This window comes from Oryctolagus cuniculus, chromosome 17 (assembly GCF_051225735.1).
Source record: "Oryctolagus cuniculus isolate XC-2025 breed Fujian yellow rabbit chromosome 17, ASM5122573v1, whole genome shotgun sequence".
Taxonomy (NCBI): domain Eukaryota; kingdom Metazoa; phylum Chordata; class Mammalia; order Lagomorpha; family Leporidae; genus Oryctolagus; species Oryctolagus cuniculus.
The window spans coordinates 67,133,249-67,143,516 of record NC_142883.1 but is presented as its reverse complement, the minus strand read 5'-3'; the positions used below and the strand labels follow the sequence as shown (position 1 = coordinate 67,143,516).

At 46.3% G+C, this 10,268-nt stretch overlaps 1 pseudogene; it reads left to right on the top strand.

Moving 5' to 3' along the window:
• The first annotated feature begins 3,511 nt into the window (after window positions 1–3,511).
• Window positions 3,512–9,425, top strand: LOC103345854 (GDNF family receptor alpha-2 pseudogene; annotated as a pseudogene).
• Window positions 9,426–10,268: the final 843 nt, after the last annotated feature.

Sequence of the window (10,268 nt, the reverse complement as noted above, 5' to 3'; positions counted from 1 at the left end):
AAGAGGGTACATCAAAAAGTCTATGGATAAATTGAATAAAGGGGCAAGTATTATGGTGTAAAGGCTAAGCCGCCTCTTAGGAAAACCACATCCCACATCAGATGCCTGGGATTGAGTCCTGCCACAATTCCAATCATTCTTCTCACTAATGCACATCCTGGGAGGCAGTAGAGAGATGAAGGTCAAGTACTTGTGTTCTAGCCATCCATGTATTGGCTTCTGGCTTTGGCATGCTTGAGCCCTAGCTGTTGTAGGCATTCATCAAGTGAATAAGAGACTAGATCAGACTTTACATTTCAAATAAATAAAAACAAAAATGGATTTTAACACATTAAATGTTGATTATGTGTAGAGTTAACATCACATAATAAAATGTTTATTAAAACATTAATTTTGCAGCCAAAAATTTTGAAATCCATGTATGGTTTCTCCTAATATACAATTTTTTTTAGGATTTATTTTTATTTATTTGAAGGACAGAGTATGGAGAAAGGCAGAGTCAGAGAGAGAGTTCTTCCATCTGCTGGTTCACTCCCCAAATGGCTGCAATGACTGCAGCTGAGCCAATCAAAAGTCAGGGGCCAGGAGCTTCTTCTGGGTATCCCATGCGAGTTCAGGGGCCCAAGCACTTCGGCCAACTTCTACTGCTTTCCCAGGTCATAGCAGAGAGTTGGATCAGAAGTGGAGCAGCTGGGTCTTGAAACAGTGCCCATATGCGATGCCAGCACTTCAGGCAGGGGCCTTAACCCACTGCACCACAGTGCCAGTCCCCTCCTAATACACACTTTCCTTGAACTTTTTTTATTTATTTTTTTATTTTTTGACAGGCAGAGTGGACATTGAGAGAGAGAGAGAGAGAGAAAGGTCTTCCTTTGCCATTGGTTCACCCTCCAATGGCCGCTGCGGCCAGCACACTGTGGCCGGCACACTGCACTGATCTGATGGCAGGAGCCAGGTACTTATCCTGGTCTCCCATGGGGTGCAGGGCCCAAGGGCTTGGGCCATCCTCCACTGTACTCCCTGGCCACAGCAGAGAGCTGGCCTGGAAGAGGGGCAACCGGGACAGAATCCAGCACCCTGACCAGGACTAGAACCCGGTGTTCTGGCACCGCAAGGCGTAGGATTGGCCTAGTGAGCTGCGATGCCGGCTTCCCTTGAAGTTTTTGAAGACCATTCATAGTCACGGATTTAAAATTTTTGTACCAAAGTAAACATTTAGATTTTATTTTTCCAAAAACTTTCTGACATACCTTCTTACCTCATATCTACTGAATATGTGGGTACTTACACTGATATTTAACAATAATCTACAGAACTTTTTCATCATGTGTTATTGTTAAATCAAGCCAGAGACCTGCAAAGCTTTCATTTGGCTGCTTCTACTTCTTTCAGGTTATATGCTCACACATGCTCTCCAGGAACATTAGGGAGACATTTTGGTTCTAGAATGGGAAGATAGGAATGACGAAAGAACCAAAATCCTAGGTAGACAGAAATTTGTAAAAGATGCCAAGGAATATAAAATGGATAAAAAGGAAATGCAGAGCTAGAGAAGTGATACAGGTAGAGGGGATAAGAAGATCCACAGTGAAGATCCTGACAAGGTCTTAGAACAGAGTGGACCATCAGGGAAGCCAATTCAGATGACAAGTACTCAGTACACATAACAGATTTCAATTAAGTGGTCTCAGAAGTGTGAGAGCTCTGGATCACAGGGCCCAGGGAATGACTGTGGATGACTCAAATCAAGGGAAGAGAAATCTCCCTGGGGGAGAGATTGGCAAGTCAGTCAAGGTCATGAGTGGACCATTTACATTGAACCCTGTAGTAACCCTAAGGATAAAATTGTGGCAGGAGCTAGAGTACAAATGAAAACACCAATCAGATGTCATTTTTCTGTAACGACATTATTTATTTACTTACAAGGAAAGATAACAGAGAAGGGAGACTGAGAGAGATCTTCCAGTCCTGTGGTTCATTACCCAAATGGGCACAAAAACCAGGGCTGAGCCCAGCTGAAGCCAGGAGCCAGGAACTCCATCCAGGTCTCCTTTGTGGGTGACAGGAGCCCAATCACATGGGCCAAATTCTGCTGCTTTCTCAGGTACATTACAGGGAGCTGGATCAGACATGGAGCCGAGAGGACTCGAACCTGTATCCACACCAGCATCACAGGTGGAGATTTAACCCAACGCACCTCAGCACCACCCCAGAAATCAACAGGATATGTTTTCCCACAATCTTTCTATTCACTCATTCTCTCCTGTTTCTCAATCTGGACAGCTCTTTATATTTATTCCTGTCTAAAATATAAAATTTAAGTAAAATGTAAAATTTTAATAAATATGATTAAATTTGTTCTTTGCAAATCAAAAATAGCTAATTATAAATTTGTGTACACCTCAGCACTTTTGATAATACTAAAAGTCCTTATTGAATAAGGAAATTCTTATTACCCATGCATGTCATGTAGCAGGCATAACTAGTCAACGTGGGAAAGACAACAAACTAAAAAAAAAAAAAAAAAAAAAAAAATAAGACGTCAAAGCCTAGAATCGGACAAACTTCAGCTACAATGGAAAACTACTCGAGTCTCACGGAAACCTGCTTGCTACAATCTGAACACCTGAACTGTTTTCCTGTGTTCATGTCGGAATGCTTCTGTTCTTCCTGTCGGCGGGCACGCAGGCCAGAGAGCAAAGATATTGACGCACATACACCTGCTTGGCCGACAAGGCGCCGGGAGCGACCGGGAGACAGTGCACTGGGTCCAAGATGCCCGAGGTGCCAGTCCTAGCCCCACCGTGCCCACGCAGAGTATGAGGCGCATGCGCACAACTGGGGCCGCGGCTCCACTCTGCGCATGTGCGCTCACACACTCCTCGAGGGCTGGCGCACTGCCCCTGCTCCGCCACGCGTCACAGTGCCCGAGTTTTTCTCTTCTCAGGGATTGGCTGCGGCCCGAGCTGACCCGCCCTTTGCCGCCAGGGCTCTCGTGGGCCCAGCGAGACGTCGCCTGACACTGGGCGTCGCTGCAGACCGCAGAGAGGGCACCCTCAGTCCTAGACCGGCAGCTGCTCCCCGGAGCCTGGTGCCGTCATCGGCTCTGCGGCGCTGGAGTGAGAAGATGGCGCCCCAAGGCCGACCCCAGATGCTCCTTGGCTTCCCGCGGCCGGGGTCTGCTCCTCGGTGCAAGGCCGGAGAGCTGGGCTGGGCTGGGGGCGGCGGGCGCAGCTGCTGCTGTGTCCACCTTGGGGTCCACACCAGGGTGTGGATTTGGGGTCAGCTCACGCGGACTTCTCAGGTGTCCACACTCGCCCTGACTGAGGGAATGATTTCAGCTCGAGGCTGGGGGAACCCTGTGCCTAAAAGCTAGCAGTAGAGTGGACAGTTGGCTTGGCAGTTACGTGGATGGTTGACACGTCTGCATCTCGTATCCAAATGCCACAGTGTTTATAGGGGTCAAGAGTAGGTCCAGGCTGCTGGCCTCCAGACAGGCCGCACACCAGAGATGAGAGTCAGAGAAGGGAAACAGGTTTCTCGAAGGAGCCAGGATTCTTGGACAGGGCCTGTTTGGGATCCCAGGGGTCTGCTTTTCCTCGGAGAATGCTGCGTCTCCCTGCGACAGCTCTCATCGCTGGTGAACTGGCTGCTCAGGGGTGAGCAGCCGGGCAGTGTTTTGACTGGTAACGGGTGGCAGCCAGCGTGGGGGTCTGGGCCTCACATGTGAGTGGAGAAGCTGAGCACTGCTTGTGTCCTGCAGGCGGCTCTCGGTGAGCTGACGTCATGGCTGGGATTTCAGGGCTATCCCCGAAGCTGCGGAGTCCGTTTCTGTGGATGCCTTCCCTTCTGTCTTCACTGTGACAGTGGTTGCCTCTGAGTATTTTGTTGGGACAAAGTCCCAGGGATCCAAGACTGGGTAAATTGAACTCGTTGGACACTGGGAACCCTATTTCTCTGCCATTTATTTAGGCTTCCTGCAAGTTGGACCTCATGCTGGTCATTTGTTCCAGTTCCGGTTGGTGTGAGACAAGAATCTAAGATTCTAGTGCCAGTCCCTCAGCAAGGAGGATTTGCCTTGGGTGAGTACATTGAGAATTAATCTTTGGTAAAATATGGAAACTCAAATTCCATCCAAAAGACTTCTGAGCCCTATCCCAGCTGATTTGGGCAGCCTATAATTATTCATCTATGAGAACAAATTGGAAATACTGCATGGCCTTATGTATGTATTAGATTCCAAAGAATGAGGTCCATGACTCCCTTGTTCCCCTAAAGCCAGTTGGAGCTTCCCACGGAAGCCCCTGGTGCAGCTGCCAGTGAGGAAGAAGACTCGTAAGAGTAATGCCTTAGAAAGCATCTCTTTATTGGGGTATCAATTAATGCCTCTGAAATTCAGGTAGCTTTCATTGTGTGAGAAAATGTTCAACACACATTTGCTGGGATTAGAGTTGTTTTGAGACACAAATGTTCAAATTATATTTTTTCTTCTGCATGTTCCAGCTGAGATGTTGTGATAGTTAAAACTACTTCTTATGTTATCCACAAAAACTGTTTAATTAAAGGAACTAAAAGCAAGAAAAAATACTAATTGGTCAATGTTATTAAGGAAAGAAAGGAAAAGGTTTTTTTTATACCTGTTAGAAAACTGCTTGATATTTTTCCTGTGATATATGTGTAAAATTGTACACATGTTGTATTTCGTGTCTACTTATTAAAAGTCACTTAAGAGTTATATTTTAATTGGCTTATGGGTATTAAGCACTCAATCTAGAACTATTAACTTATGCTATATACTTTTTAGTTCAAGGGACTTCTATAACTTTTTGATAAATAGCTCCAATAAAATAAATATGTCTTTGTTTATTAACATGTATTTGTGCCTGTGTTTTCCTGCCAATCAGGATCTTATTTATGTCAGTTAAATGTTTAAGATCCTAAAAGTATAAATGTAACCTAACATCGTGTCAAAATAAAATAGCATTCTGTGTTTCAGGGATTACAGTTTAACTAGACTATGCTTGCCTGCTGTTTCAGTTTTCATAACTAAATATAATTGTTAAATGTGAACTAGGTGAATGTAAATATGATAAATATTTTGATATCAATTTAGTGGCTTGGCTTCTTAAATCTATAATAACAGTACTTTTGGGTCTGTTAAAAGTATGCTTGTATAAATTATTAGTATACAGCATGTGAAGGAGTTATCTGTAGCCCCATTTTTATAGCAGCTCAATTCATAATAGCTAAAATATGAAATCAACTAAAATATCCATCAACTTAGGACTAGATAAAGAAATTGTAGCATACATATGTGATGAAACACTACTGAGCCATAAAAAGGAATGAAATCCTTTCTTTCACAACAAAAATGGATTCAAATTGAGACTATTAGGCTTAGTGAAATACGCCAAATGTTATATGATTTCCTAGATTTTTGTAAATATACAGCATAAAAATGTAACATATATTAATGAAATTTACATTTTTGGATTTGATGATTGTTTATATTCCTTATGTATACACCTGAGGAACAGTGCTTTTTCTAGTTACTGCTTGTTGAATTCTTTATTTAGTGGAAGGGTCAGCTTTTGATTATAAAATAAATTGGAAGTATGTCATTGCAGAAACTCAAAGACAAAGAAAGAAAGAAGAGGGAGGGTAGGAGCAAAAGAGGTTACAAGGATAATTTGGAAATATCATTATTTTTAAAAAAACTGTACATAAGAGATACATGAAATTTGTTCCTTTTATATAAATTTTAAAAATTTATGAAAAGTATTCATATATGACAATTCAAGACTACTTCAAAATAACTAAGAGCAAAATTTCTATTTTTTAATTTTTTTAATTTATTTTTTGACAGGCAGAGTGGACAGTGAGAGAGAGAGACAGAGAGAAAGGTCTTCCTTTTGCCGTTGGTTCACCCTCCAATGGCTGCCGTGGCCGGTGTGCTGCGGCCAGTGCACCGTGCTGATCTGATGGCAGGAGCCAGGTACTTCTCCTGGTCTCCCATGGGGTGCAGGGCCCAAGGGCTTGGGCCATCCTCCACTGTACTCCCTGGCCACAGCAGAGAGCTGGCCTGGAAGAGGGGCAACCAGGACAGAATCCGGTGCCCTGACCAGGACTAGAACCCAGTGTGCTGGCGCCGCAAGGTGGAGGATTAGCCTAGTGAGCTGTGGCGCCGGCCAAAATTTCTATATGTAAGAACAAGCAGGAAAAGGAAAAAAGTAAAATCAAAAATAAATTTAAAAAACAAAAAAAATTTAAAAGGAAAAAGAAAAATATATAAAATAGAATGAAACAGCTATATGTACTTTTATTAAAAACTTTTGCTCTTGTTTTTATTTTTTTTAAAGATTTATTTATTTATTTTAAAGTCAGAGTTACACAGAGAGAGAAGAGACAGAGAGAGAGTGAGGTCTTCCATCCAATGATTCACTCCCCAAATGGCCACAACAGCCAGAGCTGTGCCAATCCTAAGCCAGGAGCCAGAAGCTTATTCCTGGTCTCCCACATGGGTGCAGGGGCCCAAGGACATAGGCCAGCCTCCACTGCTTTCCCATGCCAAAGCAGAGAGCTGGATTGGAAGTGAAGCAGCAGGGTCTTGAACTGGCACCCATATGGCCAGGGCATTAACCCACAGTGCCACAGCGCCACAGCACTGGCCCCAACTCTTAGATATTTTTTAAGGGAATGTTTCAAATTAAATGTAAAAATATAAAATAGAAAATTAGGTAGGTAATTTTAAAAATATTTTTAAAAATTAAACATAAAAATGTGTTTTTGATATGTAAAGCTATAGAATAAAAGAGATATATTTTGACTAACAATCATAATTATCCTACAAATTAAAATATATTAAGAGTTTGTAAAAAAACTAAATCTTTTGAGAGATTTGTTGACAGAAGTTAAATAAAAATGATTTATGTCTTTCAAAACTTAAGCTTTAGTATCAGAAGTACACTGACATAAAACTAAAACTTAGTCTCCTCTATAGAAGCAACAAGGTTTTCTTAACATATTGTTAGTAATAAGGTTATCATGACAGAGTAGGCAATGCCACTGCCTATGATGCTGGCATCCTATATAGGTGCCAGTTCAAGTCCCAGCTGCTTGAGTTCTGATCCAGTTCCCTGCTAATGGCCTGGGGAAACAGCAGAAGATGACCTAAGTGCCTGGGCCTTGCCATCCATGTAGGAGACCTGGAGGGAGCTCCTGGCTGTGGCTTCAGCCTGGGTTAATCCTGGCAGTTGCAGATATCTGGGGAGTCAATATCTGCAGATGGAAGATCTCTCTCCCTCTCCCTTTCTCCCTTTCTCCCTTTCTCCCTCTTTCCCTCTCTCCCTCTCTCTGTAAATCTACCTTTCAAATAAATACATATATCTTTTAAAAAACATGTTAGCTGATGATTTTAAGAAGTCTTGATCTTTAATTTTTTAAGAATTATTAATTTATTTGAAAGGCAGAGGTACAGAGAAGCAGAGGCAGAGAGAGAGAGAGACACCTTCCATCTAGTGATTCACTCCCCAGGTGGCTGCAATATGATATAACAATATGATAATTTGTGGGTTATCAGAACTAAAGTAAGATTTAAAAATATACCACCTGGAATGTGAAAAATGAATATACTGGACAAGATTTTAAAAACTGGGTACTTAAAATTGTTAACAAAATAGAAATTGTCATTTTGTTGATGATATCATATTGTTGTAATTGGCTGTCCCTAGGATACTGATGATTCACACAAGTGATAACAGTAAATTAAAACAAAATAGAACAAAATAAAGGCAGCTGCTGCCACGGGGCGGGGTGGGGACCGGGAGGAGGAGGAGGGTGCAGAGGCTCGGGTGGGTGGGTTTGCGCCCCAGCAGGACGGGTGGGGGGGAGCCAGTGAGTTTCCCGCCCAGGCACCAGGGAGAAAGCCAAAAAAAAAAAAAAAAAAAAAACCCAAAAAACAAAAAACCTGTGGGATTTATTTAACGTGATCTTGGCAAATGCCTTCTGCCTCTTCTTAGCCAAGACCCTCCGCTCTTCGGCCAGCCCTTCCTCCCTGCAGGGCCCGAGCTCCACCGCTGGCGCCCTGGTGCCTGTGTCCAGGCGACTGAGCTGTGCGGAGCGGAATCCGACTGCAGCTCCAGCTACCGCACACTGTGGCAGTGCCTGGCAGGCCGCGACCGCAACCCCGGGCTGGCCCACAAGGAGTGCCAGGCGGCCCCGGAGGCGCTGCAGGAGAGCCCACTGTGAGACGGCCGCTGCAAGTGGGGCATGAAGGAGCTGCAGTGCCTGCAGATCTACCTGAGCCTCCACCCGGGGCTGACCGAGGGGGAGGAGTTTTAGGAGGCCTCTCCCTGCCAGCCAGTCACCTCCCACCTCTCAGACGTCTTCAGGCTTGCCTCCTCTTCTCAGGGACAGGGGCAGACCCGGCGGTCAGTGCCAAGAGCAACCAGGCCAGCAACCTGAACGGCAACTGCAAGAAGCTGCGCTCCTCCTACATCTCCATCCTCAACCCAGGAGCTCGCACACGGAGCTCTGCAGCTGTTGCCAGTGCCACAAGGCCCTGTGCCTGTTCTTCAACTGCGTGCCCAGCAAGTACACCTACCACATGCTCCTCTGCTCCTGCCGAGACCAGGCGTGCGCGAGCGCCGCCACCAGACCATGCTGCCCAGCTGCTCCTACGAGGACAAGGAGCGCCTACCTGTCTGGACCTGCGTGCCCTGAGCCGCACCGACCACCTGTGCCAGTCCAGGCTGGCCAATTTCCACACCAACTGTCGAGCCTGCTACCGGACACTCACCTGCTGCCCAGGGGACAGTTAACAAGTATGTCTGGGCTCCTACGTGGGCATGGTTGGCTAAGACATGACACCCCACTACATGGACTCCAGCCCCACTGGTGTGGTGCAGCTGCCGCAGCGGGGGAACACAGAGGAGGACTGTGAGAGGTTCCTGAGGGACTTCACTGAGAACCTGCACCTCTGGAACGCCATCCAGGCCTTCAGCAATGGCACAGATGTGAGCATGTCCCCAAAGGGCCCCTCTTTCCTGGCCACGTAGGCCCTTGGGTGGAGAAGATGCCTTCTCTGCCGGATGACCTGGGTGACAGCACTGGCCTGGGCACGAGTGCCATGACCACCTGCCCTTCTGTCCAGGAGCAGGGGCTGAAGGTCTACAGCCCCAGAGTTGAGCCTGTGCTTCACGGAGCTGATGACAGACATCATCCCAGGAAGCAGCAAGGTGATTAAACCCAACTCAGGCTTCAGCCGAGCCAGGCCATCAGATGCCTTGACCGCGCTCCCCCTCCTCATGCTCACCTGGGCCTTGTAGACCCCACCCTGGGGAACTGTGTCCACAAGGCTTCTGGAAGTGCCTCTGACAAGAACTCCTGCCTGACACAGCAGACACAGAAACACACGAGACAACCACACACACCTTGCAAACAAAACAAGACAAAAGCGAGTCTTGTCTCTGAGCCTGTCTCCTCCCAGGTTTCTTCTCTGGAGAAGTTTTTCTAAGCTGGACAGACACAGGGGGGCAGCCTCCATCCTCGGCTGGAGTTTTCTTCTCTGGACCCCTTTGAAGTAAGAGACCAAGACCCCTGCTGCCAGGGGGACTGTGACTGTGCCTGCTGCAGGCTGAGGCAGGGCAGCCCATGCTGGACACCTGCCAGGGGCAGCGAGCACTGGGAACCTGTGGGTCCCATCTGCCCCTCCTCTTAGCTGCAGGAGTGTTGACTGCTTCTGTGCCCTCAGCAGGCCGGTGGGCCAGAGTCTGGCATGGGTGGGGGACCCCTACAGAAGGGGTGATGTACCCTGAGCTCCCTGGGAGGCATGGATGGCAGAGAGCCCAGCCCAGCCCGCCTGGGGCACCAGCTCCAGGGTGGAGGTGGGGGCTTCTGTCTCCTTGGTGGCAAGAGTTTTAGGGTCAGAGAGAAATGAGGCTTTGTTGGTGCTGGATGGGTGGGTGTGGTCTCACTGGAGAGGGGCAGCAGGATCCGGCGGTGGGCGCATGTCTCCAGCAGTTGTCTGCATGCCCCTCTCCATCCCTGAGACCTAAGTCAGCTGTACATACAGTCTTTCCAAATGTGTGTATATGCACATCACATCCGTGTGTCCTGTGGTTCCCTGTTTTTTTCCTTTTTTTAAGAAATGGACCTATCGAAATAATACCCCTTCCACTCCTCCCTCCCAAGATGAATGAAAAGGTGTTATTCTAAAGTTTACTTTTTTTTTTAATTTTATTTATTTATTTATTTATTTGACAGGCAGA